Source organism: Ambystoma mexicanum, chromosome 5p (assembly GCF_040938575.1).
Source record: "Ambystoma mexicanum isolate Mex_15411 chromosome 5p, UKY_AmexF1_1, whole genome shotgun sequence".
NCBI lineage: Eukaryota > Metazoa > Chordata > Amphibia > Caudata > Ambystomatidae > Ambystoma > Ambystoma mexicanum.
Genome location: NC_090930.1, coordinates 768,975,618 through 769,003,075, shown reverse-complemented (window position 1 = coordinate 769,003,075; position 27,458 = coordinate 768,975,618).

The following is a 27,458-nucleotide window of genomic DNA, read 5'->3' as shown; positions in this document are numbered from 1 at the left end:
TGGTACCGCAAGAGTTGCGTGATTTGGTTGCTCTTTTGAATTTGCCAGATAATTCAGCGAAAGTACGAGAACACGTAGGGCGAATATTTGAGTTTAAGCATTAACTTGATTGATTGAGGTGCGAATTTGTATGCGAGAGGCGCTTAGATGGATTACGGATGCTGCCATTTCCCTGATTGAAGTGCATGATACGTTTAGTCAGTATACACCAGAAATGCAGAGAAAGGTGTTACAAGTTATGGTGGAGTATTTACAGGATGAATGTATGAAGAATAAGATGTGTTGTCCCGCTGATTTAATGAGAATTTATAAAAGAGCATTTTCGCCTGAAACTGGAATGACTGCTTTTTTTCTTGATCTAGCTTTGTTGCTTAATATATGAATTAATGTAGAATCCCCTACTTTGCAATTACCCATGAGGGAGGTGCCTCCCACATTTGTCCTGAAAGTAGAGGTTGCTGCCGATGGAGCGATTACAGCACGAACGAGAGAAGCTCATTATATCACACAGTTTGTACATGTCCCTTTTCTAGGCAAGAAGTAAATAATATAAAGCAGACAGTCCCTGTGATTAGGAAAAATCTGGCAGGATTCTATAAGGAAATTGAATCTCTTTTAAATTCATCTGTTTTTACACTGAGTGACATTGATTTGTTGTTTCCTGTGATTCTTCCTGCAGATATATGAAAGCAGGTTATAAATATAAATGACGTGCCGATGTTAGGCAGTACATGGGAGAATTTGATTAAAATTTATAGTGAGAGAAAGGCTGGAGAAAAGCCACCACAAGTAATGTTGGCTTTACCATTGCTAATAGTAGAGAAATTAAAAACTTTAGTGCCTGAAAAAAGAATAGTTTGGGATAAATTGACTGCTTGCTTACAAGGCAAATTGGAAGGAGCGACAGATTATTTTACTCGGTTTGAAGAGGTATTTGCAGATTTTAGTGGTCAAGGTCTAAGTACCGAACCTGGGAAGAGATTGTCTGTTGATAAGTTTGTGCGAGGGTTGTTACCGAAAATTCAGACATTAGTAATGACATCTAAAAGTTCTTGGCAAGCGAAATCACAAAGTGAAGTATTACATATGGCCCAATATTATGAGAACAGAGTAAATTCAGAAAAGGATAAGGAAATAAGGGATAAAGGACATTTTAAAACAAGAGTGCTGTTACAGTAGTTAGCGAACAATAATAGAGGTGGTGGGAATGCACCATCTAGAGTTCAATTTGCATTAACGTCCAACATGCAAGGGGGTCCAATCGGTATTAATCAATGTGCCTATTGTAGACACGAAGGCCATTGGCGAGCATAGTGGCCGCATATACAGAATAGAAATGGGACTATTCAGAGAAGACAGAATAGAGGTCATCCACGAATTCTAGGGTAGAATAGAAAGCAACCGAAGCCACAATTCAAGTATAATCAGGGAAATCAGAATCAACAACGAAACAACACGAAAGGTGGAAATGTTTTTGATAATCAGTCCAATGCATATTACTCTGGCGATTTTACATCTGACGATGTACTATTCTACTAAGACAGCCCGAAACAGGAGTTGGAACCAGTACCTATTCCCGTTGACAAGAAAGGGCCCTACGTAAAAATGAAGGTTGGGAATAAGAAGCACATTTTTTTAGTGGACACAGGTGTACAAAAATGTTCGATTGACCATCATCAGGTTCCAGAAATACCACTGTCAGGGCATAGAAATGTCTCAGTAGGGTTCTTAGGTACGCCAGTAATTAGTCCAGTTTCACAACCAGTACTAATCACACTAGGTCCATTTACAGAGTCTTTTGATGAGAAATTGTGGTGAAAATTTGTTGGGATTAAATTTGTTGAAAAAATTGAATGCGGTGATGGAGTGTATTTGTATCTGACAATCTCACCACAAAAGACTCCTGTATTGCAATTTGTATCCACGCCATTACGGACTGAATTGAGTAAAGTACTGGCATGTATATGGGCAGTGAACGACAATGATGTTGGTTGTTTGAAAGTAGAACCAGTAAAAATTGTTTTCAAAGAAGGAATTACATTACTGCGTATTCCGCAATATAAAATTTCGGCTGACGGAGAAAGAGCGTTGAAGTGCATTGTATCAGATTTGATTTCTAGAAATGTAATTGAAGAAACTTCTGGTAGTATTTGCAACAGTCCGATTCTTCCGGTTTACAAGAAAGGAGGTAATTATATACCTTATTGTTTTATAATTGATTTACGTGGAGTGAATAAAGTAGTTGATCCACAAATTCCATTAGTCCCGGATGTGACAACAATTTTGACTATGATTCCAGCCTCTGCATCATATTTTTTAATATTTCAGTGCATCCAGATAGTAGATATTTGTTTGCTTTTACACTTGGAGGATGTTCATTTACATTCACATGTATTCCACAAGGCTACACTGAACGTCCAAGTATTTATAGTAGAGCATTGAAAAAACAACTGGACATGCTTAAATTACCGTCAGGTTGTGTGTTGTTACAATATATTGATGACCTGCTTATAGCAGCAGACTCAGAAGACATTTGTAAAGAAAGCACTGTTGCATTGTTGACACATTTAGCGGCACATGGTCACAAGGCTTTGTTAAAAAAAATCTATCATTGTCGTAAGGAGGTGGCCTATTTGGGCTACCTCCTTTCAAGGGAGGGAAGAAGATTGACACCAGAAAGAATAGAAAGCATCTCTGATATGCCTATTCCAAACACGCAGAAAGAAGTCAGGGCTTTAATTGGCATGTCTTCCTATTTTAGGCAGTGGATTGCTAACTTTTCAATGACTGTGAAACCAATACTGTCATTGACAAGGAAAGATGTTACCTTACCTTTGCCATGGAACTTGGAATGTCAGGAAGCATTTGACCTGCTCAAAGCTGCATTATGTTCAGCTCGATTTTTGGCACACCAAATTACGACAAGAGTTTTAAGTTATTTGTGCATAAAAATAATGGATGTGCTTTGGCTGTTTTGACTCAGGAGCACGGGGGTAGAAATAAACCATGTGGTTACTTCTCTTCTACCTTGGATACTGTTGCATGTGCTTTGCCGCGTTCCTTGCAAGCTGTTGCTGCAGCCACTGAGCCATTAAAACAAACAGGGGAATGGTTTTAGGTCACTCTTTAACCATAATAGTACCTCATTCAGTAGACGTTCTTTTAAATAGAATGCAGAAGCAACATTCACATCAGCCAGACTAACATGGTATGAAATTGTCCTATTTGCACTGTATATTCAAATTAAGAGATGTTGCGCTTTAAATACGGCCGAGTTAATGCCTCCTCCCAGTGAAAAAGGGGGTGAAAAACAATTCTCACACGATTGCTTAATGGTTACTGAAAAAGAGACAATAGGAAGAATTGATTTATCTGATACTCCACAGAAAGAGCCAGATGGAGAACTGTTTTGTGAAGGTTCTTGCTTTAAATTACCGGATGGCACATCAACTGCTGCTTATGTCATCACGACACTGAAAACTATTATAGAGAGCAAACAAATCCCATATAACTCAGCACAAGCTGCGGAAATACTAGCATTAACCAGAACATGTGAAATTTCTGCAAACCTCAATGTAAACATATATACTGACAGTCAGTATGCCTTTGGGGTGTGCTAGGGAGAATTATCAAGTATGGCTAATTTCCCTTATCTAGTGAGTGCCTCAGCAGCTTTGCTGGATTTCTAGGATTTATTATTTCACCTAGTAAGAGTGTGAGCATTTTCTTTCCCACTCTTACATGTGTTTTGCTGTGTTTGTTTAACATTTTTATGTTCATGGACTGTGGAGCCTCACCTACTCCACAGGCATCATCTTTTTTACTATGTGTTACACATCACCCTCAGTGCAGTGACACAGGGTTATGATTTAGACTTCCCAACTCAGAATCCATTTTCTGGGGCTGACTACTGTCCCCCAGAACATGGAAAGTTGCCATTAAGTTTACTAAGATCTTTTAAATCCACAGACCCAGTGCAAACCATCTTACATGGAGTACTGGAAAGAGTCACTACTTGTCCCTTTTTGTCTCTCTTGGAGCATTGTTCTGCTCCCTTTCCATTAATACTTAGCTGGTGGCAGTGTTAACTACCCTATGTTTCCTACCGCGGCTATCTTAAATAACCATGGTATTGTTTTAGGCTATCTTGGTAGCCTCGAACTTAAACCCGCTTGACCATATTGTTTTTAATATTGTTCCAGCTGGGTTTAGTCGCAATTTCTTTTTGGAAAAGTCTTTCTCGTGTTCGTCTCTTAGCCCAAACCAGGTTTGGTTCCTTTGTTCACCGTCTTCTTGCGCCTGAAAGTCTGGATAGGCAGGATGTGAAGGAGGAGTTTTAGGACCCCTGCCATGGGTTCACTTGGTAACCCAAGTCACACTCCTGTTTGATTGGCTGGGTGACTGTCCCCGCCAAGACAGCCACCCTGCTATGTGATTGGCAGCAAGTTTGTGTGAATCGGGGAAAACTGCATAAAAAGCAGGTCTCTGGGTCTGGAAGAGCAAAGACGCACCTGGAACGAGAGAACCGAAGAGGAGCTGACAGAAGAGGACCCCTACAACAACTGAACCGCCCGGTGAAGCCCTGTTGCAGGTCTGAATCTTCAGACTCCAACGACAGAGAGGATCTTCCAAGAATCTTCTTCCCTTGAGCTGGTGGGACCAACCAGTGCACCCATACTCCAAGCCAGGACCCCCTCTTCTGGTCGAATTTGCTGTTAGAGCTACAGTGGGCCGGATAACCAGGAAGGTCAGACCCTGCTTAGGTTTTAAGGAGCGCACCTTTTATTCGTTGGTTTACTCTGCTACTGGTTTCTTCCCTGGGTAGTGCAGGACACTCCAGTCTTCCTACTTTGTGTCAGTCTGACAGTCACTTCAGGAACCATGAGCCTGCTGGAACTACCAGGAATGTCTGCCGCAGCTACAGCTTCTTCTCCATTCAAGGTACTGTTCAACATCCGGTTGTTCGTTTTGTCCAGCCGCGGTGAAAGGGTGTGAAACCTTTCGCCAATCCGAGGCCTTGTCCTTCTCTTCTCTTTAAGCTAACTTTTCTGCCGACCAACTTCATTCTGAACTCTTGGCAAAGACTAAACCGTGAACTACCCTGAACTGTGTGATCTTGAGCATAAGACTTTTGTCCTATGACTTTGGCCCTAAGCCTATTTGACTTGATTCCATCACTGTAGTTCCTCTTTCTAGATTGCCCTGCGTACTTACCTGTTAGTACTGCTCCCTTGCTTAACTTGTCTGGAAACTATTGAGAGTGGTCTGGTGTATTAAGAGTGTGATTTCTTTTTAACTGCTTTACTTTAGTGAAATGTTATACAACTGAAGAGTAAATAAATGTATATTCTTTTACTTGGAAACCTTGAGTCAGTGTTTGTTTGAATCATAGTAACTGCTGTCCTTTGTATAACAATTCGATACTGCTCACTTGCTCTTGACATAAGTCTGGCTGCTCAGCCATTGCTACCACTTTACTGTGTAGCACGGGCTTGTACCAAAGGTGAATTTGTGCTGCCACTTGTAGTCCTAATTGTGTGTAGTGTTCCCAAAGAGTACTGCATATAATTCTGACTAACACTGGTGTACAGCGGTGCGGATCAAGTATAATAATTACACTTAGAGTGCTGCTATTACCTTGGATCAACTAACCACAAGGCTAACATCACTAAACAACAACATTAATCATGTCTGATATGGAAAGCTAGTCAGGAGACCCACCTTAGTTACACTGTGCATTATTTAAAAACATCTGTGTAGAGAAAGGAACCTCTCTGTCAAAGGTAAAAAGTCTGAGTTGGTTGAACAGTTGTTAAAGAACCAAAGTCTGGGGAGTGGGTCTGAAATGCCCAGCTCTCCAGCAAATGTGGAAAATAAAGAGGATGATAATGTGTCTATTATTGATAAGTTAGAGGAAGTAGATGTGTATCCTAATGTACGCCTCACTGCTCCTTTAACTGCTCAGCAACCTCAACCATTGTCCACTGGGACCCCATCAGGTCCTACACTCAGTCCTGAATTCATTTCTCTAGAAAAGATGAGGCTTGAACTGGAATTCAAACGTTTACATGCTCAAACTGACCAAAAGCACCAAGAAGTTAAGCTCAGAGAAATTATGTTGAATCATGAACTAGAAATAAAAAAATTGTTTCTTGAAAATGCTTCTCTCCCAGAGTCTTCCAGGTCTTCCAGTCCTACGAGACCCCATATGCCTAAAGACATTGTGGGGATGTATGATGTTAAGCTTGATGTTTTGGATTGGTTGGCCATGTTTGAATATAACCATGGGATTCAAAGTCTCACAGGGAATCAGTTGCTTCACTGGCTCTTCTCTAGGCTACCCCCTATTGCATCTGATGTTGTAATGGAGTTGGGGGAGGTGGATAGTATGGATTATGAGTTTGTGAAGCTAGCTTTAATTGCTAGATTTGGGAAGACCCCTTCCCAGTATCTTAAGAGGTTTAGGAGCCTCAGAAAGCATGATGGTACCCCTTGGGCTACCTGGGTATGTGCATGTTTGAAAACACTTAGATGGTTGGGTTAAGAGTTACAGAGTGAACAATTATGAAGGTATGAGAAATATTGTTATGTTGGAGTCATTTTATGATGCCTGCTCTCCTGAGCTCAGACAGCACTTGGCTGATTCTAAGGAGATAGATCCAAAGAAGGTAGGTAAGGCTGCTGACTTGTGGGTTGCCAACAGGGCTACTCACAAGGATTCTGGGCAACTCAGTAGAAGGATGAGGGAAAGCAGCCAAAGAAAGATAACAAGGAGAATTCTAATACCTCCAATCCAAAAGAGGGCCACAAACAGCACCATAAGGGTAAACCCCAAGGGAAACCAAATCAGGCTAGTGCACCATCTGGGCCCAAACCAGATGGAGGTCCGAACAAACCCCCATTCATCAAGACATTTGGGAAATGTTATGCGTGTGGGTCAACTGACCATGTGAAAGGGGATCCCATATGCAAGGGTAAACCTTCAGGGGTTCACACTGTCTCCTTAGCCTTCTCCCCAGAGGAAGAAGTACCTATGGCAGGTGGAAACTTTCATCTACTGGCTGATGAACCCATGAGAGTCTCAGCTAGTGTTTCTTTAGTGTCTCTGGGCTTGTGGGAACAACAGAATTTAGATGTCTATAATTCCATCCCAGATAATACTATAGAGTATTATAAAGATAGTGTTCTTGTGAACAGCCAGAAGTCCCCTGCTATCAGAGACACTGGAGCCAGCATAACTCTGGTGGATTAATAATTTTCCAAGGTGGCGGATGTTGCTTAGGCACCCAAATGCCTCACCAAATTAGCTGGAGGCCCTGTGAAAATTCTTCCCCAGTTACCAGCTCTCATCCAGTGTAATGATATGACTGTCGAAATACCTGTTAATGGGCAGAGTGAGTGCCTGGGAGAGTCCTGTTGGGTAATGACCTGAAAACTCTTGGAGTTGTGTCAAGCACCCACATGCCTCCCAGTAAAAGAAGACAGGAGATCACTAGGCCTGCAAGGGAGAAGACCTTGAGAGGCTCTCCAGAGGAGATGATAGAGGAAACTATCACTTCCACTCCACTTGTGCTGCTCACTGCTATTTCTAAGAAGAATGAGGCCAAGGAGAAACCCAAGACCTCAAGGGAAAAGTCAGACAGCACCCCTGTGCTACCAACAAGGACATCCGCAAGATTGTCCAAAGTCACACCTGTGACTCCTTCACCTGCTGAGGCAGAGTGTGAGGAGCAACCTTGTGTGGTTGAGCCAGTTTCTGAAGAATCAGATCTGGAAGAAGACACTGGGCCTCATTACACGGTAGGAGGGAGCCATGGTGCTTTTAGCACCATGGCTTCCCCCTTACAGCATTCCGGGTCAGGGTTCCCGAAATAGGGATTTACCGGGTCATTCCAACCTTCCTACGCAATTTGCGGTACCGTTATTAGCTCTGAAGTCCCTTAATGGGTCCCATCCATAACGCCTGGTAAAATCAGGCGTTGAGGAAGGGACCCGCTAAGGGACCTCGGAATAGGGGGGTAAGAGATTACCGGCACCGGTGACCTTACTGGTGCCGGTAATCCCTTATCACCTACCACATAATGAGGCCCACTGTCTTAGTTGAAGATCTTGACCCTGCTGACCATCTTGAGCTGCAGTCTTTACTGGCAGAAGGTGGACCCAACAGGGCAGACTTCAGCAGAGGACAGAGAGAGTGTCCTACTCTTGATGGTTTTCGACAACAGGCTTCTAACCAACTTGATGGGCAAGAAGTTGGAAAGCACATGTTAAGCTGGGAAGATGGCCTCTTCTACAGTGAACCAACTGAGTCTATCCCTGGGGACTGCAAAAGAAGTGTAGTGCTCCTTGCCATCAGACTCCACTTCCTACCATTATCCCATGATATACCTTTAGCTGGTCACTTGAGCTTCAAGAAGACCAAGGAAAGGCTCTCCCTATACTTCTACTGGCCTAAAATGGGTGCAGAAGTTGACAAATTCTGTAGGAGCTGTCACACTTGCCAAACCTCTGGCAAGAGTGGAGCCAAGAATGTGGCACCCCTGGTGCCGCTCCCCATGGTGGGAGTTCCTTTGAGAGGGTGGTCATCGACATGGTTGGTCCCCTTGACCCTCCCACAACTTCAGGGAACAGGTTTATCCTGGTTGTAGTAGACCATGCTACAAGATAGCCAGAAGCTATACCTATGAGAACTTTTACGGCTCAGGCTGTGGCTAAGGCTCTACTTGGTATTTCTACCAGAGTAGGGTTTCCTAACAAAGTGATATCTGACAGGGAATCCAATTTTATGTCCCACTACATGCAAACCATGTGGAAAAACTGTGGTCCCACTTACAGTACTCTACAGCCTACCATCCACAGACAAATGGACTAGTAGAGAGGTTTCATCATATTATGAAGAGCATGATAGGTGCTTTAGAGGAACCCCTTAGAAGAAAGTGGGACCTTCTACTGCCATGCCTTCTCTTTGCTTATAGAGAAGTCCCTCGGGAAGGGAGTTGGTTACAGTCCCTTTGAGCTTCTCTATGGCCATCCAGTCAGAGGTCCTTTGGTCCTGATTAAGAAGGGGTTGGAGAAAGCAGGTCAGGCTCTGGTCAAACATTGGCATGACCAGGAGGCCAGCATGGTTGAGTTTACTCAAGGCCAGCTTGTATTCGTTTTTTTTTTTTTTTTTTAAAACTTTATTTATAACTTTTTGCTGTATCAAATAGGCAGTGCTCCAACAGGGAGCTGCCTAATGCAAGCCCCAACAACAGTCCTCCCCCCCCTACGCCCCCCAGCCCCGCGCCCACCATGACTCTGAATGCCGCTATCCATTGTCTAAGTCAAATAGAAAGTCTTCCACGTTGTCCCTGTATATCTCCATCCTATGGTCTCTCGCTCTGGGGGCTTGGATTGTTCGAATCTAAAGCTTCAGCATTGTTCATCAGGTAAGTGATGTATGGGCCCCAGATGTCGGGAGGGCGCGCATGTAAGGGCAGGGTCCGGATAAATTCGGTGTCCATATCTTTGCAATATGTTATATCCTTTTCCCAGTCAGCTATCTTGGGGAGTGGGCCACGACGCCACGACATAGCAATTCTCCTTCGTGCCAGCGCCATGAGGAGCGCTGCTAACTTGCGTGACGCTGGCTGTAGATATTTAGTGAGGCCGAGAAGCGGACTCAACGGTAGGGGGGTCACCTGCTCACCTATAATGTCAGATGTCATTTGTATAACGGAAGTCCAGAAGCGTTGGATACCAGGACATCCCCATGCCAGATGAAGAAAATCAGCGCTGGCAGATGTGCATCTCTCGCACTGGGCTGACACTTCAGGGTGGTGTCTATGTTTCTTGACTGGAGTGTAGTATGTTTGGTGCACAAAGTTAAAGTGTATTAGCTTGAGTCGGGAATTTAACGCTACCTTCTGAGTCTGACGAAGAATGTAGGCCCAGTCTTCCTCACTAATCGGTTCTTGTAACGCTGATTCCCACCTTTGTTGCACTTTAGGTTGGAGTTTCCGAGTGTCTCCCACCAGGGTTTTGTATAGAGTTGACACCAGTCTGCCCTCACCCTGCGCTAAAATGGTATTATGTAGCAGATCCCAGGTGGGGGGTTGTTTAGGGAATGTGGGGAATAGCCCCTGGAGGGTGTGGCAAAGTCTGAAATAAAGGAAGACGTCTAGGGATGTGTTCCCTCCCCGGTCTTTTGCCATTTGGGGGGTCAGAAAGGTGCCCTCTGGGAAGAGGTCTCCCAACGATTTAATCCCTATTTTATCTATCCATAACAGGAATACTCTTTCGTTCGTGAGGGAGATGCCGGGGATGAATTTTATCGGCAGTAGGGGGGAAAATCGTATAGCCACTCCGTATTCGCCAGCAATCTTCTTCCATATCGCATATGTGGATAGGACTGTATTCAGTGTTTTATGCGGCACGGGAATGTGGCTTATTATGACTGCAGCAAGCAGGTCGGGGGAAGCCAGGGCTCTTTCCACTTGCACATGTGGTCTAATGTAGTGGGTTGAGTACCAATGGCTTAGGAATTGGGCCTGTGCCGCCCAGTAGTATTTTTCTATATCGGGGAGAGCCAGGCCCCCTTTTGATATTGGTAGAGTGAGTGTGTTGTACGCCACCCACGCTGGTTTCCCCGCCCATAATAATTCAAGGATCGCGCTCTTGATTTTTGATAAAAAGGATTTGGGGAGAAGTAGCGGGATATTTGTGAAAAGGTATAGAAGTTTGGGGAGAATGACCATTTTTGTCAGTGAGGTTCTGCCCCACAGCGTTAGTGGTAGAGATTTCCATCTTTGAATACGTTCTTGTAGTAACTGCAGTGTAACTACATAATTGTCTCTAAATATATCGTGGTGGCTTCGTGACATCTTAATCCCCAAATAGCGCACCTTCGAGTTTTCCCACTTGAACCCGTGGTCATCTGCAAACTCCAAAGTGCAAGGGGTCAAAGGGAACACTATCGATTTGGAATGATTGGTTTTGAGGCCTGACATTAACCCGAATTTTATCACCTCTCGCATTACGGGATTAAGATTGGTTTGGGGATCGCTGATGAACAACATGACGTCGTCAGCGTATAGGGAGACAATTAGCCTGTGCGGACCCAGCTTTATCCCTCGACCCAACTGCTCGGCTCGCAGCCTTGACGCCAGGGGTTCCATCACCAGGGCAAAGATAAGGGCCGAAAGTGGGCAACCCTGTCTCGTTCCGCGTTCCAGTGTGATCCCTGCGGATTTGGTGTTCCCAAGTGTGATGTATGAGCGTGGTTTGTTGTATAACAGGGCTACTAGCTTCAGGAAGAAGTTACCCAAACCCATCTGCCTTAGTGTAGCGAACATGAAGGGCCACTCGACTGAGTCAAACGCCTTCTCGGCATCCAATAATACCGCTATTGCCTGCTGCGTCGGGTCCAAGGCCTCAATGACGCCAAACAGTCTCCTGATGCCGTATGTTGTACTCCGCCCCGGGATGAACCCGGCCTGGTCACCCAGCACCAATGCCGGCATCAAGGGGAGCAATCTGGTTGCCAGGATTTTAGCTAGGATTTTGTTGTCTAGGTTGATCAAAGAGATCGGCCTGTGCGAAGCGCAGTTCTCTGTAGGCTTTCCAGCTTTGTGCAGCATCATTACGTTAGCCTCGCGCATCGTGGGAGGGAGTGTCCCCTGTTCCACCGCCTCCTCGTAGACTTGTAGAAGAAGGGGGGCCACCACCTCCACGTGCGCTTTGTAAAATTCGCCATTGAGTCCATCGGGACCGGGAGCCTTGGTATTAGGCAGGGATTTGATTGCTGTCTGAATTTCTTCGAGCGATATGGGCGCGTTCAAGGGTTCGCGCAGGTCCTGGCTCACCCAGTACAGTTCCGTGTCATTAAGGTACTCTTGTATCGCTACGGGATCTGCTGCTCCTTTTGAACTATACAGGTTTTGATAGAAGTCTCGGAAAACACTGGAGATCTCCTCCTCTGTGTAAACCCTCTGGCCTTGCGCATCTGCGATACATTCAATGCGGGGTGGGACTTTGTCTATGGTTAGTAGCCTGGCCAGCAGTGCACCTGGCTTTTGCCCCTCTCCGTATTGCCTGATCTGTTGCCTGTGGCCCAGGAGCTTTAGTTCGCGGTCCGCTGTCTCCCTGAACCCCAAGAGTTCTTTTTTGAGCTTGGCTTGGGTGCGTGGGTCTGGAGCATTGGAGAGGTTTCGTTCTAGTTCTTTCAGGCGACGCTCTTTGTTGGATAATTCGCCTCGGATCAATTTCAACAAGCCATTTTCTTTAGTCAGGCAAATTCCTCGTATGTAGCACTTGAGTGTTTCCCAGGTGGTGCATGCGGAGTCGACAGAGTCTTGGTTGATCTCCAGGAAAGAGACTATCTCGTTACGTAGTTCTGCAGCAAATACGGCGTCCGTGAGCGAACCAGGCTTGAATCTCCAGTTGAGGCCAGGCACTGTTACGCCCGCCAGGGTGGCCTCCAATACAACCATCGAGTGGTCGGAGTAGGACCTTGGCAGGATATGGCACGCTCCCCATCTGAAAGGGCTATGGGAGGATGCAAGGATATAATCGATTGTGGAACTGGTGTTGTGTACCGCTGATCGGAAGGTGTAGTCCCTGCTGTCCCGGTTGTGTCTTCTCCACATATCAGATAGATTGAAGGCCTGACAAATCTCTCGAACCTGAGTGCTGGCCTTGGATGGGACTCCCGATGTGTTATGGGACCTGTCGAGCCTGGGATCAAGTGTGGTATTGAGGTCTGCACCCCACACCACAGTCGTGGCCTTGGTCGCGTCCAAGTGGGACATTAACCAGTTGAAATTATCAGGTCCGTCTGTGTTCGGTGCGTATGAGTTCACTACCACCACCTCTTTTCCTGCGATTATCCCCTTCACCATTAGGGCCCTCCCCTCTGTGTCTTTCTTTAACTCGATAAAGCTGAAATTAGTTCTTCTGTCGATCAGGATCGCAACACCCCTGGCGAATGAGGAATAGGATGAGAAGTACCGATGACATCCCCATGATCTGGCCCAGTGTTGTTCTGACGCGGGCAGCAGATGAGTCTCCTGGAGTATCGCTATGTTGATTTTGTGTCTCCGAAGATATTGAAGAATTCTCCTCATTTTCGTAGGCTGATTGCCACCACGGATGTTCCAGGTGGCGATTTTCAACGTTGCCGCTGCCATCTGGAGGGGTCCAGATCATCATGTCGAGACGAGGCTCGCGGGATTGGCTGGAGTCGCTTTTCATAGAGGAGCAGGGAGGACGTGGCAATCGTTAGATGCATAGTTCTTCGTGTGACTGTCGTGGGACTGGGGTATGTGGGTTGTGGCGGTTTTGCTAAACTAACTTCCCTCCCCTGCACGGGCAACCCCCAACAAGCCCGTGAAAAACAAACCCATTTTAACCGTACAACCAGCATTGCTGTGCTCGGGGCGCAGGTGGCCCTCCAAGAGGGGGCTGGCTCCCTTCTTCGGATGCACTGTTGAACTGTGGTGGCCGCTTCTAGGCAACCTTGAAGTCTCATGCAGCCGTTTTGGGTGTCCTATGGGCAAATCTTACGGCGGGTTTCTTCTTGGTCTGTCGCCCCTTTGCGGTCTTCCGTTGGCAGTAGCGGGTCTACATCCAGAGCGGTCCAGATAGTCGCTTGTCTCTTCTGGTGTATTAAAGAACTGGGTCCTGCCCTCGTGTTGAATACGGAGTTTGGCTGGGAAGAGCATGGAATATTGTATCTGGTTCTCTTGCAGTCTGCGCTTCACTGCCATAAACGATCTTCTCTGCACTTGGACCGCTTGGGAGAAGTCCGGGAAAACCTGGATCTTGTCGCCGTCGTACTGGAGGTCCCCTTTTTCCCTAGCCGCCCGTAGAATGGCATCTCGGTCCTCATAGTTAAGCAATCTCGCTATGATTGGGCGGGGATTAGCCCCGGGGATCGGTCTGGTGTTGGGGACTCGATGAGCTCTCTCCACGACGAACAGTTTGGACAGGATTTCTGTACCGAAAAGGTCCATGCATAACTTCTCAACGTAGTCTTCCATTTTCACGGTAAGTTGTTGTTCCCTGGCTCCCACGATCCTGATGTTGTTGCGCCGCGAGCGGCCCTCCAAGTCTTCGTTTTTGGCGCTTACTGCTTTCATTTGTACTTCAAGGGAGGCCACTCGGGATGTTAGGGCCGCTGCACCGTCGTCGAGGTCGGACACTCTCTGCTCGACTGTGTCCAGTCTGTCAGCGTGTTTGTCCAGCCGGTGCTGTAGTAGGTCGACCTTGGAGGAGAGTGTGTCAAGTTTGCTTCCAAGACCTCCGATCCCGGCCTTAAGGTCAAGGAGGATTTCCCTGATGTCGAACCCGTGGGCCTCCTCTCCATCTTGGGCTGCGGCCTGGACGGGAGACTGCGCTCTGCTGTTCGAGGTGGTTGCTTTGGTCGCGGAGCTACCCTCGAAGTTCAGCTTTTTTTGAGATCTGTCCGTTTTCCTCGAGGACGCCATTGGTGCTCGCGTTGCGGGGGCCAGGAGGCACCGGGAGGCGGACCAGGGGTCCCGGGGCACTCGGTTTGTCGCTTCCTGGCAATGTGGCTCTCAGGAGATCTTGCCGCTGAGCCGGTTCGGACCGAGCTGTACCACGCCTCCCCCGGCGAGGGAGCCGGGTTCCGCCCAGGGCGCGCGAGCGAGGGTGCACGGGGCACGCATACCTGATCCTCGGCGGCGCCCAGGGAGCCCTTCGGCGTCCATCTATGGTGGCCCCTCCAGGGCTCTGCAGGATTTCTTTTTCCGTGTTCGCCAGCTCCGAGCGGCACCCCCGGGTCCCAGGCCTCCTCCGCCGCCGGTCTTCCGCGTCTGGCCTGCACCCGCGTCCCTTCCGCACGGGGAAGGGCGGGGGGGGCTCTTCACCGTTAAGGAGACCAGATCTGGCGCTCGAGGGTCGGCGGATGAATACCCCGTTCTGCTCGGGATCGTCTCGGCTACAATCTGGAGGCGGCTGCGGACAATTTGCGCACCACAGAAGCTTCGATTTATCAGGATTTCAGGGGAGCTCGGCGGAGCTCACAGGGAGGCCGCCATCTTGGACGGCTCTCTAGCGCCCTCTGTCCAGCTTGTATTAGTTATGGTGCCAACAAGGCAGAGTGCCTTGCTTGCAGGACAAATGGATAGGACCCTTCAAGGTTGTGGGAAAACTTGGAGAGGTGAACTATTTGGTGGACTTAGGCATACCTAAAGAAGCTCCCAGAGTCTTTCACACCAACCGTTTTAAGGTATATGTCTCGAGACCAGAAGTGGGAGCTTTGCTTCTAGCTTCAGCTCAAGAGGAGGAGGAAAGTGAACCTCTACCTGACCTCCTCAGAGGCCAGCTTTTGGATGAGAAAATAGAAGGAGTTAATCTCTCTTCTCAGCTGACTTCTGAACAACAGGAGGAGTGCAAAGTTCTGTTGAATCAGTTTGCCTCCCTGTTTTCAGTTTGACCAGGCTTGACCGCTTGGGGTCAGCATGATATTCTCACTGGTGACTGTTTACTTGTGAAAAGCAGAGGTTACAGAATGTCAGAACATGTGAGATCCCACAGCAAAGGAGAGGTCAACAAGATGCTTGATCTTGAGGTTATAGAGCCCTCTACAAGTCCATGGTCTAGTCCAGTTGTTCTAGTACCAAAGGCAGGATCCAAGGAGTTGAGATTCTGTGTCGACTATAGAGCTCTTAATGCAGTCACTAAGACTGATGCCCATCCGTTGCCAAGGAGGTATGACCAATGTCCCTTACCTAGTGAGTCCCTCAGCAGCTTTGCTGGATTTCTAGGATTTATTTTTTCACCTGGTAAGAGTGTGAGTCTTTTTTTTACCACTCTTACATGTGTTTTGCTGTGTGTGCTTAACATTTTTGTGTTCATAGACTGTGGAGCCTCACCTACTCCACAGGCATCATCTTTTTACTATGTGTTAGACAGCACCCTCATTGCAGAGACACATGGTTGTCCTTTAGACTTCCCAACTCAGATCCATTTTCTGGGGCTGACTACTGTTCCCCAGAACATGCAAAGTTGCCATTAACTTTACTAGTCTGTTTTAGTGTGATTTTATTTTTAACTGCTTTACTTTAGTGAAATGTTATACAACTGAAGAGTAAATAAATGTATATTCTTTTACTTGGAAACCTTGAGTCAGTGTTTGTTTGAATCAAAGTAACTGCTGTGCTTTGTGTAACTCTTTGATACTGCTCATTTGCTCTTGAGATAAGTCTGGCTGCTCAGCCATTGCTACCACTTTACTGTGTAGTACGGGCTTGTACCTAAGGTGAATTTGTGCTGCCACTTGTAGTCCTAATTGTGTGTATTGTTCCCAAAGGGTACTGCATATCATTCTGCCTAACAGGGTGGTACACAATTTTGGTCGATTATGGGCTGAAAGGGGTTTCCTGACGTCACATGGAACCAAAATCCAACATGGCACTTTGATAGTGAGACTGTTGTCAGCACTTGCTCTTCCGAAGCGATTAGCAATAATGAAATGTGAAGCACAGAAAAAGATAACGTGTAATGTAGGAGAGGGAAACACATTTGCAGACAGAATTGCGAAACAAACTGCTACTGATTTGCTCACAAAAATGTATGTCGAAACAACAGAAAGAGTGTCTTGCATGATAGAGAATGGAATTGAAACAGTTAAAGAGATACAAGCAGAAGCTACTCTAGATGAAATAAAAAAAATGGTCTGAGGGTCCAGCAGAATTAGATTCTGAGGGTTGTTGGGTGGACAAAAAAAATAATCGATCGATGTCGCCAAATGCCTATGTAATGGCAATGGTTACTATGGCTCACAGTCCAACACAGATATGTGTGAAAAAAATGACGCAGCACCTGGATTCTGTATGGAAAAATACGAACATCAGAAAAACTGCTGAAAGATTGGGTCAGAATTGCATGAATTGTTTGCAACCTAACATTGGAAAGGGAACAGTGACAACAGTAGAAAGTGTTGGTCCACCGTCTATGCCATTTGAAGTCATCCATTTTGATTTCATAGAAATTGAGAGGTGCCAAAACTATAAATATGTCCTCGTAGTGGTCTGTGCATTTAGCAAATGGGTGGAGGCCTATCCCCTGAAAGATTGTACAGCTATGTCCACAGCCAAATCCATGCTATAAGAGAATTTTCCCTGATTCGGGGTACCCTGTGTCACATGATCAGATAATGGACTGCATTTTATTGCAGCCGTGATATTGCAAATTTGCAGAGGTTCTCAAATTGATAAGCAATTCCATTCGGCCAGACACCCGATGAGTGATGGTTTGTTAGAACACCAAAATGTTATCTTGAAAAATAAATTGAGCAAGTTTTACTGTGCATGCGAACAGCTGTGCATGCAAGGACTGGCCTCTCCCCATATGAAATTGTTATTGTTAGACCAGCCAATATATAGAATGTGCCACGTCCAAAACGACTAAGGGATGTTGAGCATCCGTTGCTTATTGATTACTGTAAGCAGTTGACTCAAAACTTATGTTTGATTCATCAGCAGGTGCAAGAGGCTCTTCCTGTTAGACATACAGGCCCAAGACATTGGGCCTTATTACATGGTAGGCGGTAGCCGCTGGTATTTTACTGTGTCCGCCTTGGTGGATGGCGGAATTACCACCCTACTCCAAGGTGAGCGGGGGCGTTAATTCCCCATTTACCAAGGCCCTTCCCCATTCCCATTTGTGCCCCATAGGGCATAATGGGAATGGGGAAGGTGCTAATTACGGTACCACAAATTGCGGTACCGTAATTAGCACTGAGGTCCCTTTGCGGCACCCTACTTTAACGGCTGGTAAAACAAGCCGTTAAGGTCGGGTCCCGCAAAGGGAACTCATAGTAAGGCGGTAAGGGTTTACCGGTACCAGTGCCCTTACCGGTACTGGTAAACCCTTACTGCCTACCGTGTAATGAGGCCCATTGTCTGCAGCCAGGTGATTGGACTCTGGTAAAGAATTTTGAAAGAAAATCTTCACTAGCATCGCACTGGACAGGACCTTTCCAGGTGCTACCTGCTTCGCAGACTGCAGTCCGAGTGAATGGCCGAAAGCATTGGATCCACGCAACACACACGAAAAGAGTTCCATTTCCTTGGCCACATGAGAAAGAGATCGATGATCCTGATGTCGAAAGCAAGACAGCTGTACCTGATCACAAAGATATCACCACCAAATCCCCGTCAGAAGTCCTTCCTGAGCTCGAGAAAGGGCCTGGGGAGATTGCAATGAGAATCAAAAGACCAGTGTTGCCTCAACATTGTTTGACTGCTGCCTCATCATCACTTATTGCGTAACAAACTGGCACTGATCCTGCATCTGGAGATGAAAGTGCATTGTTCATCGATCATACTGTACCTGGAGCTGTAAGGTACAATCTCCGTTCATGAAATCGGAAGTGAGCAGCTTTTGTTTTGCCTTTTTTTCTACATCACACATGGAGCTGGGAACGGAGGCCTAGGGAAAAGGAGCGTATGAGATTTATCAGTTGAGAGCTCTGACACGCTGTTTCCCGGTGCTACCATTGAAAGTGAAGGCCTTTGCAACCTAGCGTGAACAAGCGGGGGCAAATGGTACCGACACTATACAATTGAATCTTGCTCCTGCCTTTTTGGAGCTCTGTGAAGTTGAGCATCAGCTTGCTGTCATTTTAAGCAGGCTAACCTGAATTGGCCTGAACATTTGTTGCTAACGTGTGTTGCTGTGGAGAACTTTTCCGACAGATGCTGACATTTTTTTCCTGAAATAAACATTATAGATGATGCCTGTATTCGCTCCAGCTCCCGCCTGCACCAATGCTGTTGATGATATAAAGATTGACATTAAGTCTGCCCCAAGAAAGACTTTCTTTAGAGAGAATAACGTGCTTTTGATTATGATACCGCTTTGCATTTTGATCCCACTAATTCTGCATTGTCAGCTACCAATGCTCCTACTATGAGTACCCCGGCACATGTGCTCTCTTATACTCTTCCGTCACAAGAAGTGAAACATAGAAAAGTTTACGATAATAACACTTTATTGCTGATTATGAATATGACCCATGCTATCTTGAATAGGTCCAATTGTTGGGTTTGTTCCCATTTACCCCAACACGGGGAAAGAGGAATGGGTTGGTATGTACATCCTTTGCTGCTTAATACTGCCTGTTATGTATCATTAAGAATGTTATTTTTCAGAAAATGGAATGATAGTGTCACTGGACAATTTGATGCAACAAATATAAACGAATTTGAAAGATTGGTATTGAAACCGTTGGGTTGCTCTGTGTTTGCAAGCAGAAGAAAAATTAAAACTGTTACAACAAGTCCAGTAGATACGCTCTCAAGGCCTTACAAGTCCCTAATGACTTTTAAAATGGCTCCAGTGGAAACAAAGACGCTTTGCCTCCCTCCTATACTGTTAATCATAGTCCACATTCTGTCCCATTTTGCTTACGGAAAAAGGGTTCCCACCTAGTGGGAACATTTACTAGATGTATGAATACTGCTGTGTTTGAACAAGAAGAGAAGCCATTATATATAGGAGGTTCTGTCTATTTTGTGTGTGGAGATCAGGCTTATCCATGGTTACCTAGAAACGTAAAGTAACGCTTTGCAAATATATTTCATGCTATAGATCTACACACGGTGCAAAGCCAGGGCTTAAAATCTGAAATGCTAACACAGACAGGAATGTCAAACTGTGTAGAAATATATTGTTTTACCCTCACACGAAGTCCCTGAAGTCGAGCTTTGTCTAATCAGTAATCCAGGTGCCGGGTTGTCTGGCAAGCGCTGTTGTAAAAGGCAGTTAAGCATGAATTATATTCTCCTAGCGGTGCTCCTTCACAAAGGATGCATTTTCTGCTTCAGAACTATCTGACCCTTAGCTCATGAGCCGTAACAAACATATAACATAGTATGGAATGTTTCTCTGCTAAGAACAAGATATCTTTACCGAGCCAGTGCGCCATGTTCCTCATAACAGAAATCTGTCTCTGCTCCCTTTGCAAGAATAACTATGTTTAGACTCTATGAAGACATGTCATAAAGTGTCATAATTGTCAATCACTGAACCCTAGCCTGTATGACATGTATGAGGGCAGGTTGAATTGCTTTAACAAAGGATGATGTATGATTATATATATATATTGCTGCTTGAGTGCTGTTCGCTCTCTCGCATCTCACGGGGTCTGGGAACACACGTCGTGAGGCGTTGAGACCCAGTCAGCTGACTGAGAAACTCTGAATGAAACCAGACTTGTTTGGAAAACGAACCTCGCAACTGACGTGTAACGCTCACCTGGCATCCACAGGGACGTCACTCAGCCTGTTCTGACCTCTTACGACCTTGAACACTTCCCTGGAGTCTACTCGACTGGAGACTGGGCCTGAAACACAGGATTGGTAGAGTTTAACTCCCTATTGTCGCTGTGTGCTTGAACCCCTTCTTCCCCGGGGCCCAACTCTTCCCTTTGATCCACAGCTCAACTTGTTTTCTTGGAAAGTGTGCTCTCCATCCTGCTTTTAGTGCAGGGGCGCATTGATTGATGCGGGCTCGTTGCTGCCTAGTTACTTCACTGGCAAGAGTCTGACAGGTAAGTATAATAAGTCTTTTGAACAGTTCTCTAACTTCATTCCTTTTCTTCCTTAGATGATGGCCGGCGTCCGGGGATGTCGATGTGCTGCTGAGATGAGTAGCGCTGAAGGTGAGTGAGAGCGCTGATGCGCGATGCGACCCTTTCGTATTTGTATTGAACTGAGTTCTTTTTCTGTGTCTTTTAGGTGCCGCAACGTTTTCAGCGTGGATGCCGGTTATGAAGAACAAATGCGGTGAGTAAGCACGGTATGCGGCGCCTCTAGATGTTTCCACGCTAACCTGGAGTGTCTTTTCCCTCTTGCAGATGGATGAGAAGTTCCGGAGACAGAGTTCCCTCAGAGCAGCTGGGATTCAGGTAAGCGTTTGAAGCTCGTACAGTCTTTAAAAATAAGCAAAGATTTGCTGAATGCTTACTAAAGCCTTTTTTCTGTTCTTTTCCCTTTTCCTTAGGAAGCAGCGTGCTGGGATGGGAATGACACCGCCGAAGATGCCCGCAGAACAGAAGAAGCGATGAAGGATGGGCAGAAGCGCCGCATGGTAAGGGTGTTCTTGTTCTTGCAGGAGCTGAGCACAGAAGAAAGATGCAGGCCTACTGGAGACAAATCCGAACACGGTGAGTGTCACGCTGCAGTTGCAGAAAACACAAAGCATGTTTCTCAGCCTGGGCATGGCTTAAGAAGTCTCTGGGTATCCCAGGTTTCTCTGGGCTGAACCACACCCAAAAGACTAGACTGAACATGCAGTTCTGGGAACCGAAATATGTGGGGGCATCCATCTTGTCCCCATCAATGCACTACAAGTCCAATCCCCAATGTTCTCCTGTGGGAGTGAGTGAGTCTGGTGCCACAAGCGCCAAGTCTGACTCCAAGTGGGTCTTTGGAGGGATGGAGAGGCCCTTTAGGGCCATGTAGGTGTCCGTGGCCTGGCTCCAGCCTGACATCTTGGAGGGCACAAATCATGACATGACGTGTCATTTGGGTATATGTTTATTGTGCCTTAGTTTCCATATGCTGTCTTTATGGCCTAGCAAATATGGCGGCCGAACAGGGACTTGAACCCTGGACCCTCAGATGCACTTGTGTTTCAGAGAGGCTAGGTTGGAGTCATGTCAAGTGATACACTTGGAGGCAGGTTTCATTCAGATCCTCATGACGGTTTATAGTGATTGCATCGAAAATAAAGGGTTGATTTACAAAACTATTCAATACAAAGCATCTAATGCCGAAGCATCAACAGGCTATCTTTTACATGCAAAAGTGCCTTTCCATCTAAACCAGTCCATCGAAAATATAAATGGACTGGTTTCAATGGAAATGCACTTTTACATGTAAAAGAAAGCATTTCAATGCTTTTTCTGTAACTTTAAAATGTTACGTGGAACTGTCCAGTGCTGAAATTTCAGCACTGGCCAGCTCCTCGAAACGTTTTAATTTTTGTTTGTATATCCCCCACACCCAACCGTAACCCTAATTTATCCCATAATCTAACCCTAGCCCCAACCCTACCCCTAACCATAGCCTCAACCATAATCCTAACCCCAATTAAACCCTTATTCCAACACTAGCCCCAACCCTAACCCTAGCCCTAATTTAACCATTAATCTAACCCTAGCCCCAACCCTAACCTTAATGTAACCCTTAATCCCACCCTAGATCCAACCCTAACCCCAAACACTAACGCTAACCCTAATGTAACCCTTAATCTAACCCTAGCCCCAACCCTAACCTCCAACCCTAACCCCCAACCCTAACCCTAATGTAACCCTTAAACTAACCCTAGCCCCAACCATAACCCTAACCCTAAACCTAAGGTTACCCTTAATCTAACCCTAGCCCCAACCCTAACCCTAATGTAACCCTGAAGCTAACCCTAGCCCCAACCCTAACCCTAATGTAAACCTTAATCTAACCCTAGCCCCAACCCTAACCCTAACCCAACCCTAACCCTAATCTAGCCCCTAATCTTAACATTATATTTCAATGGATCCATCGAATTTTATTCAACGAAATGGCCATTCTATGGAATATTATTTCTATGGATAAAATGTAATGGTTTGTTGTTACATGGTTTGCCATTCGATGGAATGACCAGATACCCCTCATGACAGGTGCAAGGATGTCATGGGTGTTGGAGATGGAGAGGTGAAGGTTAGCAAGGGCTGTGTCAGAGTGAGAATCATAGGTCGATGTGGGAGGGGGAATGAAAGTGGCGGTAAAGGCAGCTTCAAAAGTTGAATATTGCAGAAGGAGACTGGCAGTGTGGACAGAGGCTTTGCCGGGGGACCCAAGAGATCTAGGTGAGAGGACATGATCTCAGACCTGGAAAGAGGGGTAAATAGAGGGTTGGAGATGGGGATGTCTGCTGAGATGTGAGCTTCCAAGGTGTATCTGGCTGAGTGCATCGCATCGGAGGGAAGAATATTGAGGGAAACATAGTTACAGAGGCTGTGGAAATGTCCAGAGACTGCATCAGGAGAGTCAAGGTGAATTTTGAAGTCTGTGAGAAGAGAAGCTTGGAGGTGGAGGCCAGTACAGAAGAGGTGAGGTCAGACCACTCTGAAAGGAAGAGGAAGACAGGACCCAGGCTCCTGTGAATGGTGTCAAGTGTCAGCGAGAGAACTGGATAGACACCAAGCGTGCAGATGAGGCATTCAAAGGAAGTGTATGTCTGAGTGGGTATGATGGTAGCAGGGCCACATTTGGAGAAGACCAGGGCCACACTGCCCCCAGACAGGTTCGGCCTAGGCTTAGCGAGGATCTTGTAGCCCTCCTGGAGGAGCGTGTCAAAAACAGTGACATAGCTGGCAGTGGACCATTTCCTGGTGAGGGCGAGGACATCAAGGTCAAAGTCTTCAAGGAGGTGACAGATGTGGAAGGAGTGTTTAACGGCAGAGCGAGAGTTGAGGGGAGCTAAGTGAAGCATGTTGCCACCTTTGACGGTCTTCAGAGGAGGGGTGTAGTACGCCCATCTGTGGAGGCAAAGAGGTAAGAGGTGTGGCGGGAGAACGGAGAGGCATGATGTTAGGCAGACTTACATGCTGTACCCTTTGGGAACACTACACACAATTAAGACTACAGGTGTAAGCACAATCTCAACTTTAGTATAAGTCTGTACTACACTGTTTTGTGGTAGCAGGGCTGAGCAGCCAGGCTTATCTCAAGAGGAATGTGAGCAGTACAAGGTTTTACACAAAGGACTTGCAATCACAGTGGTTCAAACAAACACTTACCTAAGGCTTCTTGGTAAAACAATATTCATTTATTTACACAGTTAGTTAGGAAACATTCCACTAGTAATAAGCAGCTCAATATCACACTATAATACATTGCAGTACCAAACTAATATGTTTTTGAAAATGTAAGGCTCCGCTGAAGTGGGAGCAAAATGGCACTTCAGTAACTTTCAAAAGGGTCAAAAATACGAAGGTTTTAAGAATCAAACACAATTACTTTCATAGGCAGGGCAAATAGTTTCGGTTCACTACAAGAGGCAGTTCAATTCAATAGGCTTGGGCCAAAGTCAATGGATCAGTGTCTTGGATTGGATAGCACCGTTGTGGGATTAAACGGTTAAGACTTTGCCAATGTTATTGGAAATAGTTTGCATGAAAAAGAGTTATATGTCGGTTTAGGAGCAAACAAGATTCCAAAGTTGGGAAAGTTTCACAAACTTTCACTGCAGAAAAGAGGTATTCTCTACCGCATTTGCACAGAACCTTTTGATTGAAGAAAAGCTGTAGCTGAGGCAGTTGTTCCTGGCAGTTCCTGCAGATCTTGTTGTTACTGAGCCTCAGTCGTGGGGACAAGATGGAGGACTTTGGGAGGTTCCTGCACTGCACGGGGACGGATCTACAAGCTTGGCAAAACATTGGCTTAAGGTGTGAGTCCCTTAAAGTTCACAAACTTGTATCCTTCTCACTGGCCATCTGGTTTTCAACAACACTCTGAAGGAAATTCAACCAATATTGAGATGGTTTCCAGGTGGCTTGCAAGTTGGTTGTTACCACCAGCTCAAGAGAAGAAGTCATCCTTGAAGGGGCTTCTCTGTCGAGGAGTTTCATGCAATTCAGACCTGCAGCAGGGCTTCACCGGGCAAACCAACGGTCCAGGAGTTGCAGCAGTCGTCTGCCTTCAGCTCGTCTTCGGTTCTTTGGTTCCAGTGGTCGACTCTGCCTTCCAAGTCCCAGAGACCTGCTTTTAAACAGTTTTCTCCCATTCATTCCAGCCTAGCTGTCACTCAACCAGCAGGGTGGCTATCCATGATGGACAGTCAGCCAGTCAATCACGCCAGAGTGCATTCGGGTCTCCTAGGAGACTAAGTACAGGGAGTTTCGGGCACCTCCCTCACATACTGTCCACCCCAGACACTCAGGCACCAGAGGGGGGCTTCAGTATAGAAGCCCGCGAAAGACAAATGAACAAAGGGACCAAACCTGGTTTGGCACGCAGAGACAAACACTAGAAGGACCTTTCCAAAATGAAATGGCAAAAAAAGTAGATCAGCACCTGTTTTTTCAGAGGGGCTCAGACGCCAGCTTGAAAAACATGGCTCCGGTGGATTTTCAGCTACGGGAGCGTTTAAACGGGTCGCAGTCAAGGAAATCATGGTAATACCACTGCCACCATCCATTCTGAGAGGAAAGGGTAGCTTTTTGAGGGATACATGAGTTTTCTAGGCATAGGAAACACTAGGTATTCTGCTGTAAGGTAGTGTGTGCTGGGTCAAGCAATTCAAAAAGACTAGCAAAGTCAATTTAACTTTACATTCACTGAGAGACAGTAGTCAGTCCCAGAGAAGGAATTTAAACCTTGGGAAGTCTGAAAGACATCCCTGTGCCACTGCACTGAGGGTGCTGTGTGGCACACAAGAAAAAGATGATGCCTATGGAGTTGTCTAAAACTCCATATTCAAAGAACACAAAAGTAAAACACACATCAAAATACATGAAAGAGTGGGCAAAAAGGCTCACACTCTTTCCAGGTAGAAATCCAGCAAAGTTGCTGGGGGTCTCAATATGCAAGGGAAATTAGCGCATTTATGAGAATTCGCCCTAACACTTGATGAGAGATGGAAAATGCTTATCAAGAAGTAGGAGTTTAGGCTGAGAGCTTGCATCACATACAAGCCTATGACAATAAAGACACCCTCCTAATTTATTAAAAAGTTCTCAATCTCTAGAAGATAGCCAGATAGAATATTTAAAAATAATTAAAAAATATATCATGAATTTTCAGGCTTTAAAAGAAGAACTACAAAAAGATAAATCAAGCATTGACAATGCCAATAGTTTTAGCATTTACTGCTGTCTGCATTTATAGGCAAGGAGGAGAGTGCAAAGTTTCAAAGGAGGATGTGACAAAAGGGGGATACAATTGTATATATTTTCACCTCTAAAATCCCCACAGGTGGGTAAAACCTTCTGTAACCCAAAGGCACGAACACAGCCTGCATCAGATAGAAGAGAGGAGAGCGCAAGTCTAGTGGAAGTAGGCCTGCTGAGGCACCCACCACCATCAGAGAAGCCGGAAAGTAGGAGCGGAAGACAGGGTGCAGCAAAACGCTAGATCCATGTGAGGGAAATGCCCTCTACTGCCTGTTATCAGGGCTGTCCTCTAGAGATCCCAAAGAAGACTAGCCAAGCCTGGGACATGCCAACTCAGCTACCAGACGCCAAGGTCAGCATAACTAGAACAGTGAATAGCAGTGAGGGAACAGACAAGTCTGGAGTCAACTATGGTTTACAAAGCAGATACAGGGTATGGCATTGAAGACCGGCCCTTGATGTTGTCTTCCATTGGGTGACAGTTAGCGTGTGAAACAGGGGTAATTGGATAGTCAAAGTAATCCAACAGGCCAGGCCAGCTCCTCAGAGGGCAGCGAGGCAGGAACAATCAGAATGTTGCCCTAGTTTAGCAAGCAGACTTGGCACAGTTTGCTGATGCAGCTTGTGGCGCTAGAGGCAATCCCGACTACAGAGCAACAGTTTGCTGTCCCTTATCTGGGGACACCAACCATAGAGAAGCTCAGGGAAAATGGAGAATTTCGTTAAGAAGAGAAGTCAGATAGACACATCCTGAGCATATGGCTGGAAGAAAGGTGCAAAAATAAGCAGGAATTAGGGGGCATGTCTAAAGAAAGGCAGATAAGATACACATATATCTATGCATCAGGCAAGATTAAAGTCTGAGACCTTCATGTTAAACATTGATCTCAAAAGCGGGTGCATTACAGATCTGAATTATATCACTCAGTAGTCTGTTATTTCAGTAAGGCCTATGTGACTGAGTCCATGTCTGTCACATTTATGCATACTTGACATTTAAAAAGCCATGCCCAATTTCAACCAACTTCTAAAAAGAAAGGCGCTTTCAAAACCCACTTGTGCCGTTGAAAGGCTGATCGAAGATGTGTATGTCAATTATCTAAAATGGCAGAAGATGTGGTGATGAAAAGATGCTGGAATAAAAGCACTGTGGCTTGAAGGCCCCGCAGTAGCGGAACCCTCCTAAATACTTCTTACCACTAGAATGCCCACTCCCTCTTTTACCCTGTGTAGAACTAACAGAAACTAGGTGAACTGCCACATGTGATGTTTTTCAATGTACACTGCCAGTTAAATTGTGTCAGGATTAATTTCTGATATGTTCTTACTTGCAAGATGTTACACAAGAAATGTTTTGGCTGTGGTCTCTATAAAGACCCTGCACAGAAACATCTTTATGTCTCTGTGTGTCTCATGCCCTAGGAGTCCGGGGCTGGGAAAAGCAGTTTCAGCCCATTAGGCAGCTGAGAAAAGGGAGAGAAGATGACAGCAGTGTTTGAACACTGAGGGCCCGATTCATAGAATTATTTGCACAGAAAATAGGGTACTCTTGCACCGTATTGCATGCGCAATCACA